The sequence below is a fragment of the Rhyacophila brunnea genome, unplaced genomic scaffold, assembly GCF_057557595.1.
Source record: "Rhyacophila brunnea isolate RB1 unplaced genomic scaffold, BYU_Rbru_1.0 scaffold_10, whole genome shotgun sequence".
NCBI classification, from domain to species: Eukaryota; Metazoa; Arthropoda; class Insecta; order Trichoptera; family Rhyacophilidae; genus Rhyacophila; species Rhyacophila brunnea.
This window is the reverse complement of record NW_028232752.1, coordinates 16,108,340-16,118,905: the sequence shown is the minus strand read 5'-3', so window position 1 is coordinate 16,118,905 and position 10,566 is coordinate 16,108,340.

The following is a 10,566-nucleotide window of genomic DNA, read 5'->3' as shown; positions in this document are numbered from 1 at the left end:
AGGGATTATGTATAGGTGTCCGTATGGTTCATGTATTCTAACCACTGTAATGATGCACGAAGTACTGTGATCTCGCACATGTGCAGTGCAAAACGATCTGCAACAGCGCCATCTCTAAGGAAAACTTTAAAATAAAATATTAAATAACCTGTCAGTCCAGTGCTGTCAAGCGTACTATTATATCTACTATTAAAGAGTACAGTATAATTACAGTAGTAAAAAAATATACGCAGTACATTGAAAATACTGCAAATTTTCAATAAAAAATAAAATCTTAAGCTGTTCGGACAAGGTAAATAATTACTACTATCAACTGAATGATCTGGAACTTTTGTGATCAAACGTTCTTTTGTCTCCCGACACAACCCCCCAATAACCCATTGTTGGGCAAAATCCTCCCAGTATTATTTTTTCTTCGAACGAAGAGACTCGTCAATCTGTACCACCATTCCTTCGCCGTCTATCGTGGCCCTCATTTATTCTATTCGCCATATGCAGACTTCCCTCAGGTTGTAGTTCTACATGACAACTTACTGTCGTCTGTTCTATGTAGAAATTTGTACTTATTAATTCACGACATCGGCAATAAATTAAATGTGCCACCATTTCTAATGGCAGTCTAGGATACTGAAGCCATGTGCCCTGATTTACTCAGTTGGCAGTTCTAGATGATTGTTTATAGGTAACTGGAAAAGTAATCTCCAGTTTAGTGATTGATAGTAGAGCATTGCTATGAAGTCATTTGCCACACGCCAGCACACCCATCTGTAATCAACCGAAAATTTGAGAACCCATTTGATTGCAGCTCTTTAAATATTATTTACACTACTTCATTTGATGATTTTCTCGCTTGATTCTCATTCCATGTGTAAATTGACTCATTTTGCGGTGACAAATTATTTTTGGAAGTCCCTGATACGATTGTATTCAACAAACAATAATAAACACTAAAAAAAAGGACAAACACATAATTAGTATACACAGTTTATTATCGAAAAGATTCAGTGAATGTTCATACATGAATGAAAGTTCGATGTTCTCGAAAATAATAACACAAACCGTGATAATTTTGTGTGAGCACATTGTTCAACATGATACCTAATATAATTATTACATAAGTGGACAATAAAATAGTAAATCACTTCAAAGTAGTCCCAATTCTCTTTTTACGATTTATTTCACTTACGCATATTAAATGTCTAGCAAATTGGTCGTAACTACTTAATATATTATGTTGCGGCATATTGGATGTTTTCGACATGTACCTTTGTATAATATCGATAGCGCTAAACAAATCAACTTTTGACGTCTGAAATTGCGTCATCGACTGCGTTTTCATGCTCTATTGCAACTGCCGCAGTGCCCGCTTCATGCACAGTGGATGTTGCTAACCCGTCGTCGCACGAAACGTAATCACAGAAATTACCTGGGATTAATATCACATTTTCTGGTATCGATTCCTCAACTTACAGAATTTGCTCGAGCGGGTGGCATAGTATTCCGGATTTCTTAAACAATGCTGTGTCGATATTCATGGAGCTCTTCAAGTCTTGCAGCTCGTGTTATATTAGGCATTGCCGATTGAAGGAAGACATTTAACCTCAATTATTCTATTATTAGCTACGAGGGTGGGTCAATAATTCCTTAGAAAAAAGCATTAAAACAGTTTTTATTTTTGGATTTTTTTTTAATTTCTCAACATAATCTCCTTGGAGCTCAATACACTTGGTTAGACGTTTCTCAATTTTTTTTAAACCGTCAGAAAAATAAGTTTTCGGAAGGTCCTCAAAATAAGCATTTGTCCGATCGATGACTTCTTGATTTGAAAAAAAACGTTGTCCACTTAGCCATTTTTTTAAGTTTGGGAAAAGGAAAAAGTCACTGGGGGCTAAATCTGGCGAATACGGTGGGTGGTCGACCAATTCGAACTTCAATTCTTCAATTTTAGCCATTGATCGTAAACATGTGTGAACACGGGCATTGTCCTGATGAAAGAGGATTTTTTTCCTGTTTAAATGAGGCCGTTTTTCTTCAATTTTGTTTTTTAGCTGGTCCAATAAAGATGCATAATAATCCCCTGTTATTGTTTTTCCTTTTTCCAAATAGTCAACGAAAATAATTCCACGTGCATCCCAAAATACAGTAGCCATAACCTTACCAGCTGATTTTACGGTTTTCGCCTTCTTTGGACATGGTTCGCCTTTCGCAATCCACTGCTTTGACTGTTCTTTCGTCTCGGGAGTATAGTGGTGTATCCATGTTTCATCTACAGTCACAAAGCGACGAAAAAATTCATCTGGATTGCGTTGCATGAGCGACAACAGGGCTTTAGAGGCCACCACCCTATTGCGTTTATTGTCGACTGTGAGCAAACGCGGCACCCATCTTGCAGAAATTTTTTTCATGCCCAATTTGTCATGTAAAATAGAAATGACGCTACCTTTTGAGATCCCTGTAACCTCAATTATCTCACTCAACTTTAATCTTCGGTCACTTAACACCATATCGTGGATTTTATTGATCATTTCTGGTGTAGTCACCTCTACAGGACGTCCTGAGCGTGGTTCATCCTTTGTTGATGTACGACCACGTTTAAATTCATTTAACCAGTTATAAATAGTTGCAAGTGAAGGAGCAGATGTGCCGTGAACTAAATCCAACTCATTTTTTATTTCCTTTGCTATTAACCCTTTTATATTAAAATGTTTAATAACAGCTCTAAACTCAATTTTCTCCATTTTTGTAAACAAGCAATTTTTTTTTTTAAATGTACGAGAAACACAACAACCCGACCAATCTGATTGAAACTTCGCAGCATACTGAATCGGTAGTGCCGCTGCATGAAAACAAACCGCTTACAGTACTAGTCGCGCCACCTGTCGGCTTTTCTAAGGACTTATTGACCCACCCTCGTATTAAGGTGAAGCCTTTACTGAGCCCTTTTTAAAGAGGCATCACCTTAACCCATCTGTACTTGCGCCTAAAAATGGTGAATCTTTCCTTATAAAAAGGCCACATGCCTCAACTTTGACATTATTTTTCTGTTGGTATGAGTGAATAGCGATGCTTTCATTATTTCTATCATATATAATGTCTTTGGTTACAACATGACTTTTGAAAAGTAAATTTTTGACAGCATTATGTCGCGGAGTACAATCCCGCAATTTGTAAATGTTTCCAAATTTGGAAGCTGTCAGTCTTTTGAGTCTGGCTTCAAATCACGATGGCTTGTTAATTTGTCCAACTGTTTTCGATTGCAATTGTTCGCAATCCACATCGGAAGAAACCTTCGCTTGCAAAGTCTGTAAAATAATTCATTTTGTCCTGCAATTCAATTTCAGATATATCAGGCTTAGCGGCATTAGGTCCGTATTCACAATCTGGACCATAATTGGTATTGACATGCACTCGTTTATACGATGAATTAAAATTTAAACACCTGGCTTTGAGAGTATTTTTACATTGGATCCGTCTAAGCACCATTTTTTTTTGTGGTTTCACGAGTTCCCAGTTTTTTCTTTTATAAGATTACTATGAGCTTTATAAGATTACTATGAGCTGAACCTATTGTGTGGACTCATATCTTTTACTTATAGAAAAGTCAACTCTCTTCAGGGTTTGTGGTAATGTTGGTTGTTAATCTATCAGCTTTGCGTATTACTGCATCTAGATAGAGACGTATGTCACTTTACATTAAATGGGATTTTTCTAAATATGGTACGTTGTTTATTTCCGGATCATAATTCTTGCAGTATTCTGCCCGGCCCTTTTAATTGGTTAACGTTGCCATTTGTTCCCTTACTTGCACCATGTGCAGCAGCTTTGAGACATTCGATTTCTCTTCGCAATAAAGTGCGGCTATGAGACTCATATTTTGTATTATTGGCCACTGTGTGGAGTTTACTAGTGTAACATTTAACAATATGGTTGGCACATTCCAATTTTCCTATTTTATACCCAAATGGAGCTCTCTCTCGCACTCTGACCAACACACTTGAATCTCCATCTCCAATCAAAAATTTAACCCGTACCTTATGTTGATCAAAAATATATTTAAATCTTCCACTATAATGGTCTGTTCCATACCAGTGGACGAGCCTGAATAAGAAATATTACACTGATCCTCACGTTTTTCATTTTTCGTAAATAAAGGGGTCACCAATTATTTCTGTTGTTTTGTGCGTTACAAATACATCCGTTATTAGTTCATCAGATAGGTTGCACTTGCGTGTGTGCCATATTGTTTTCGAGTAGACATTAAATGATACACACTTGTTGGTGTTTTTATATGGCATGTATTTTGGCGCACATTAATAGTTTAGTTATACATGCTACATTACAATGTAACAATGTTACCATGTCATGGTATCGAATTATATTAAATCGGCAGGGTTTACACGAAACCCTTTACTTGATAATTTAGCGGAGGCAGAGTGCCCTTGTAACCGGTACCCAGGAAGGCGGTTACTTTGAAACTGTCAGATTGGGCGTATCCGCTTCACTATTGTCTATGCCTCAAACATGAGCATAGACAATAGCGTGACCGTTTATAGAGTTGGGTAAAACCTCTACAGTTGAACATATATGACGATATTTGTTCTTAACACCCAAGTATATAATTTTCCAGTGCGTTTCCCTGTTATGCAGGCTACACCAGAATTAGCAAAAAAACTGTCCATACCATCTTTTCGACCATCCTCCATCAACAATTACTGTAATGTATGGGTATCCCTCATCATTTTCTACAACTAATTCTTTCTCCAATTGTATATTTTTGGTCATTTGATCGCACAACGTCGCCACCTTTTTTTCATGTTTTCGGAAGCGGGCACTGGACATGAATGGACTGTTCTTCTGACTTTGCTGGCATACATGTTAAAACATGATTTTGACAAGGGTACATGAATGGTATGGTTTACATTGTAAGTTCAACGTATATATTCTAATGTAAGTAAGAACTTAAATAACTCATAAAATGGCTTTCTGGTGAAAAACATATCAATTTGTCTTTTGATCACTCAAACGGCTTTTCCACGACGTAGAAAATATGCTACATACAATTTTACTTACTCACTAACGTCTTACTTGGAGTAGTCGATATGTCCAAAATTCAAAGCGCCCCAAATGACATATTTTTGTTTTTTTATTTAGGTGGCTCAGAATGTACAGTGGCTGTTTTATTAGAAAATCTGCATTCAAAGTACAATATTTCTCATTCAAGCAGAATGAATCGGAACTTAAAAACACATAAAATGACGCATTCTGGTGAAAAACATCAATGTAATGTTTACATTCAAGCAGAATGAATCAGAACTTAAAAACACATAAAATGACGCTTCTGGTGAAAAACATCAATGTAATGTTTATTCTCATTCAAGCAGAATGAATCAGAACTTAAAAACACATAAAATGACGCATTCTGGTGAAAAACATCAATGTAATGTTTATTCTCATTCAAGCAGAATGAATCAGAATTTAAAAACACATAAAATAAATATATAATATAAAAAATTAAACATTATAATTGCTAAATAATAATTTTATTGTCCCATGGTCCCAAAACACATTTTGCACATTTGATTTATTTAATAATCTTTAAAAAGGAGATGGAAAAAATAATGAAACAATAAAATAATAATTCAAAAGAAAATAAAATTAAAAATTTAAATTAAGAGCCGAGCCACACCGGGCGACTCTGGTCTCGAAACCTGTCGCCGAGACCAGACCGATGTATGCAGTTATATGGACCATGCCACACCTGGTCGCCCAGTAGTTGCGCAAGCAAGCATACATCGGTCTGGTCTCGGCGACTGGTCTCGAGACCAGAGTCGCCCGGTGTGGCTCGGCTCTAAGTAAGATTGTTTGAGATATGAGTATTACAACTTCTATAAAAATAGAATTTTGATATACGAGTTTGTGATTTTTGTCAATATATCAGTAACTATAAATAAATACCACATATGAGTTCGACACCTTAACCCTTTCAAAGCGTCAAGAATACCGCTTTAATACAATAGAGCGCGTCATGATTTCAAGTGTTGATAAATCACAATAAATGTCAGTCAAACATGTACAAATACAGTCATCTCATCAAAAATATTTAAAGTGTTCAACGGTGATTATGAATAGTCGTAATATTTTTAACGATCTTAAAAATAAACATTCGTGCCCTGATTATGATAAAGAATGAGAACAAGCCGCGTTATACAAAAAGCGTGTGACTTACGTTTCAGTCGCCATTTTGTTGACGTGTCGGCTCCGGACGAGTGCGTCGATGACAGAATGATGTTCAAAACTTCCAAGTTAATGCAAACGTAATCCCAGACCACTTAATAAATTATGAGAAATCCTTTTTTACACCCCACTTGATAATATTAATGGTTTATTTTGATAACATGACAAGACACTATTCACTAAACAGAACACATAATCCACATAGTTTCAAATGTTATTAATATATAAATTTCAACATCGTCTGATATGTAGGTAGGTCATTTTAGTATTTTTGAAACACTTACATATTTTAATAGTTCACCTTTTCATGGTATTCTCTAAAGCACGGATACACGCATAATGGCACGTTACACTCTGAACACATGTATCTGGAATATTTTTTGGTTTTCGGTTTTTTTTTGTATTCGCACAAAGATGACAAACTCTGCAAGGATTTATCCGTTTATTTGCGGGAGGAATTATTTCCGGCATATGCTTTGCCATCGCTCTAGCTGATAAGCGCAGTGGATGGTCGACGGGTTGCTGTGCGCGGGATGTGGCTGGAACTTGATATTTTTCAAATATTTGCCTGATTACTTTTAACTGAAAATTAGCTAGACCTGTTTTTTTGCCTGTGATAGTACTAAACAGAATATATGAATTTAATAAAAATAGATCTATGATATGGAAAGCCACCTTTTTGTACCGTTTTATTGATTTACGCATACAACTTAGTGTACTTGACATCATATCAGCTTTATCTACAGATCCCATACATTTGTTATATTGGATAACACATGTAGGTTTCAGTATAGGCTCTCCGATCTGCCTATTGAATTTTCCTGTGGGTGTAAATGAATCATTGTGCAATGTGGTCAACATATGGACTTCGCGCCGGTCGTGCCATTTTATAGCCAAATAGCGAGCTACTATTTTTTGACTCCACTTCTCCTTTCTTGAGTTTCCTAAATGTTGGCATATTTCTTCGATTTTTTCGGACTGTTCCGCAAGCATTTGTTTTTTTATCGTGAAGATGTTTAAATAAGTCTGGGCTTGTATACCAGTTGTCAGTCCGTCCACATAGTATGACCTTTACCGAAATATTCGTTCATTAATGTCGTTACCACAGCTCCCGAAATGCCAAGTCCTTGCTCATCGACAATATCTGTTCCTTCCCCGCAATATATTATGAAATCTAATATGTAACCAGTCATCACATCGCAAAGAACAAACATTTTTATGCCGAAACGGTGGCGTATGGAAGGAATGTACTGTTTAAACAGCAATCTACCTTTGAAAACAATTATGCTTTCGTCGATGCATAAGTTCTCGTGTGACATCATTGTTTTTTTTGAATATTTCTCGGCAGTGGTCGATCAGAATTTTAATTTTATGTAACTTATCTCCAGGAATTTGAGTATTGGGATCCGATAAGTGCAACATCCTCAAAAGCAAAGTATATCTGTCTCTTGGCATTACTTTCCCGAACATTTGGCTGGATAAGAGTGGATCGGTTGACCAATGTTCCTCTATTGTGATGTGACGATTTCTAGTCATCAACATACTTACAGCAAAAAAAATGTACATTTCCGGGACGTCTGTGTTGACCCACTTATGCATTCGTGATTTCGGCGATGGTTCTTGTCTTCTAATGTCTTCTGTATAATAGTTATTTGTTTCGATTACGATTCTGTCCATTATATTTGAATTCAAAAAATGCTCAAAAAAATTTATTTCTTTAGAGCTTTTTGTGCTAGAAATTTAAATTTATATTTATAATTAGAAATTTGTGTGCGGGCTGACTCCAGAGAAGAAATCATCAAATTCGTGAACAACTGGTATGAAAGGTCCAGTAGTCCACGAAGACAGATCGTCAACATTACGATTTACATTTAAATTAGAGGCGGCGGCAGTAGCACTTTCTGATGGGGCACTGGAAGTATCTGAATCATCGTAGTACTCATTTTCACTCAACTCATAATCTGAAACAGGATCATGAATTGCTTCTCCCATTTCATCGCTCAAATTACCAGGGATATCCATTTTAAAATAATCACAAAATATCGAACACACACAATATGCTATCACAAAATGTTTTTAATTTTTCCGATACAGAAATTTTCAATTGTGTGAAAATGTTTATTCACTTAACATATCTTTTCTTTATAAATGACTGATAACTAAGGTAAATAAACAACTTTTGTCCGTTTTACCTAATAGTATAATCAGAAAATAGTATTTAAAAATGTTAATCAACAATAAACAAAGAGAAATATTAAATCGCGGACTCTTATATTTAAATTACACCTTGTTCAAATTATTTTCCGAAACTATTAACTCTCAGATAATATACTAGCAGATAGACGAATGAATGCAATCTCCAAAAGCATTCCTTTTGTAAAATGTTTTGTAAATTCACTTTGATCAATGTAACTTTCGAATATTCTATTTAATAGTTTATGCACCAAATAGTTTTTCAATCATTAAAAAACAATATAACATATTATATCGCGAATTCGTATCGCTACAAACGCGTCAGTCAAATGTCTTCGGCGCACATGCACTAAGAAGCGATAAGACACTATATGAATCATCGAGTTTCAAAAACCACTCTGGCAGGTTTTTCAAGAAAAACTGTTGTGCATACATGTGAAGCATTAAGTGTATTCTTTTTTTGTAAATGTCTTCAAATGTGTTACTTAATGTGATATAACTTTTTAATTTGTATGCAGATAACTTTTAACACAAAATATATTCGTTTAAGTACTGTCCAGAATGGTTTTTGAAACTCATTGTCGAATAGAGTGGATTTTGTATCTCACCTTTAAGAACAGAATGGTTTTTGTCACTCACTTTGCTAAAATAACACAGTGTTAAAATTCCAGTGGCGCGTCATGTGATTTTAAAGAATACAAATTCATTTTGACTGCTTTTAAGCATTTTATGAAATTAAACACCAATAATATTTGAAATTTAATTTAATTACATCTAGATTAAACAAAAAATATTCTTATACAATCAAAAATACAATTAACAATTTTCGGTATACTTTAATATAACTTAACAATAAAATATTGATTTTTTTTAAATTAATAACCAATTAAAAAAAACTAATGATACAATATTACGATTTTCAAAAAACATAATGTCAAATGCTAAATCAATTAACCCCTTACCGCATGGGTTTTTTTTTCGTTTTGAAAAAAATATATGTTATGAATCATGGTTGGAAAGGTTAGTAAAAAGTAATTAAAAAAAAATTGCTGTATTATTTATAGTGTATTTAAAAGATAATTAATTGTGCCATATATGGCACTACATGCAGTCACGATAATATTAACAATGTACCCATATCTGGCACCTCATGCATTATTGAGGATAAAAAACATGAATGAAATAGAAAATTGTGAAATAAAAAGAAAACAGAAATTAGGCAATATGAAACTCGACAAAGCAGTTTGCCCCTCAAATGATGATTACTTAAACCCTGACGGCTAAAATTATTAAACATGGAACATGCTTTGCCAACTGATTCTCTGAATGCTGGTTGTCCAAATTCGAAAAAAATGTATTTGTTAAAGTAACCGAATCCAAAGGATTTAATCAATTTTACTTTTCTAAAAACTAAAATTTATAAATTCATATAGTATATATATAATCGCTAGAAGTAATGTAATGTAAAATAAGTAATATTTTTTGAATCAATTTTGTCGATGGAATTGAGGTTGCGGGGTGCGGATCACACGCCATTGCCGAAGCGCCGTTCGCGACCAATAGTCCAGTCAATCTGTACTTTATGGTTGCAAAAGGTCGGGTAGAAGATTTTTTTTTTTAATTTGTATATATAGTAATGAGTGACAAGAAAACGAATTTTGTCAATTCGGATGACTTCGGCACAACTTTTGGCGGGCAAAAAACCGCAAAATTTTGGGTGTTTTTTTGGTTTTTCGCTTATATCTCAAAAACGGTTGGTCGTAGAAAAATATTGTTTTACATAGAATTAAAGCTTATTAAATTTCCTAAAAATATTTATATAACACGTTTTTTTCTATCTTTAACCGTTTATGAGATATTTGCTGTTGAAAACACGCGTTTTAGTAAAAATCAAACTTTAATGAGAAGAAATACTAATCTAAACTTAAGATCTTACAAATAAAGTATATTCATAGTTTTAGTAATGATTGAAAAACAAATGTTAATATGTACAGAATAATAATATTCACCAAATATCCTAATTTTTTAACCATTTCTGCCGCTTTGGTGAGGTGGAGTAGGCAAAGGTTTTACGTCGTCAAAGTCTTGCAATGCAGCTCCCATGTCGGGTGCCTTATCAACTCCCATATGTGATTGAAT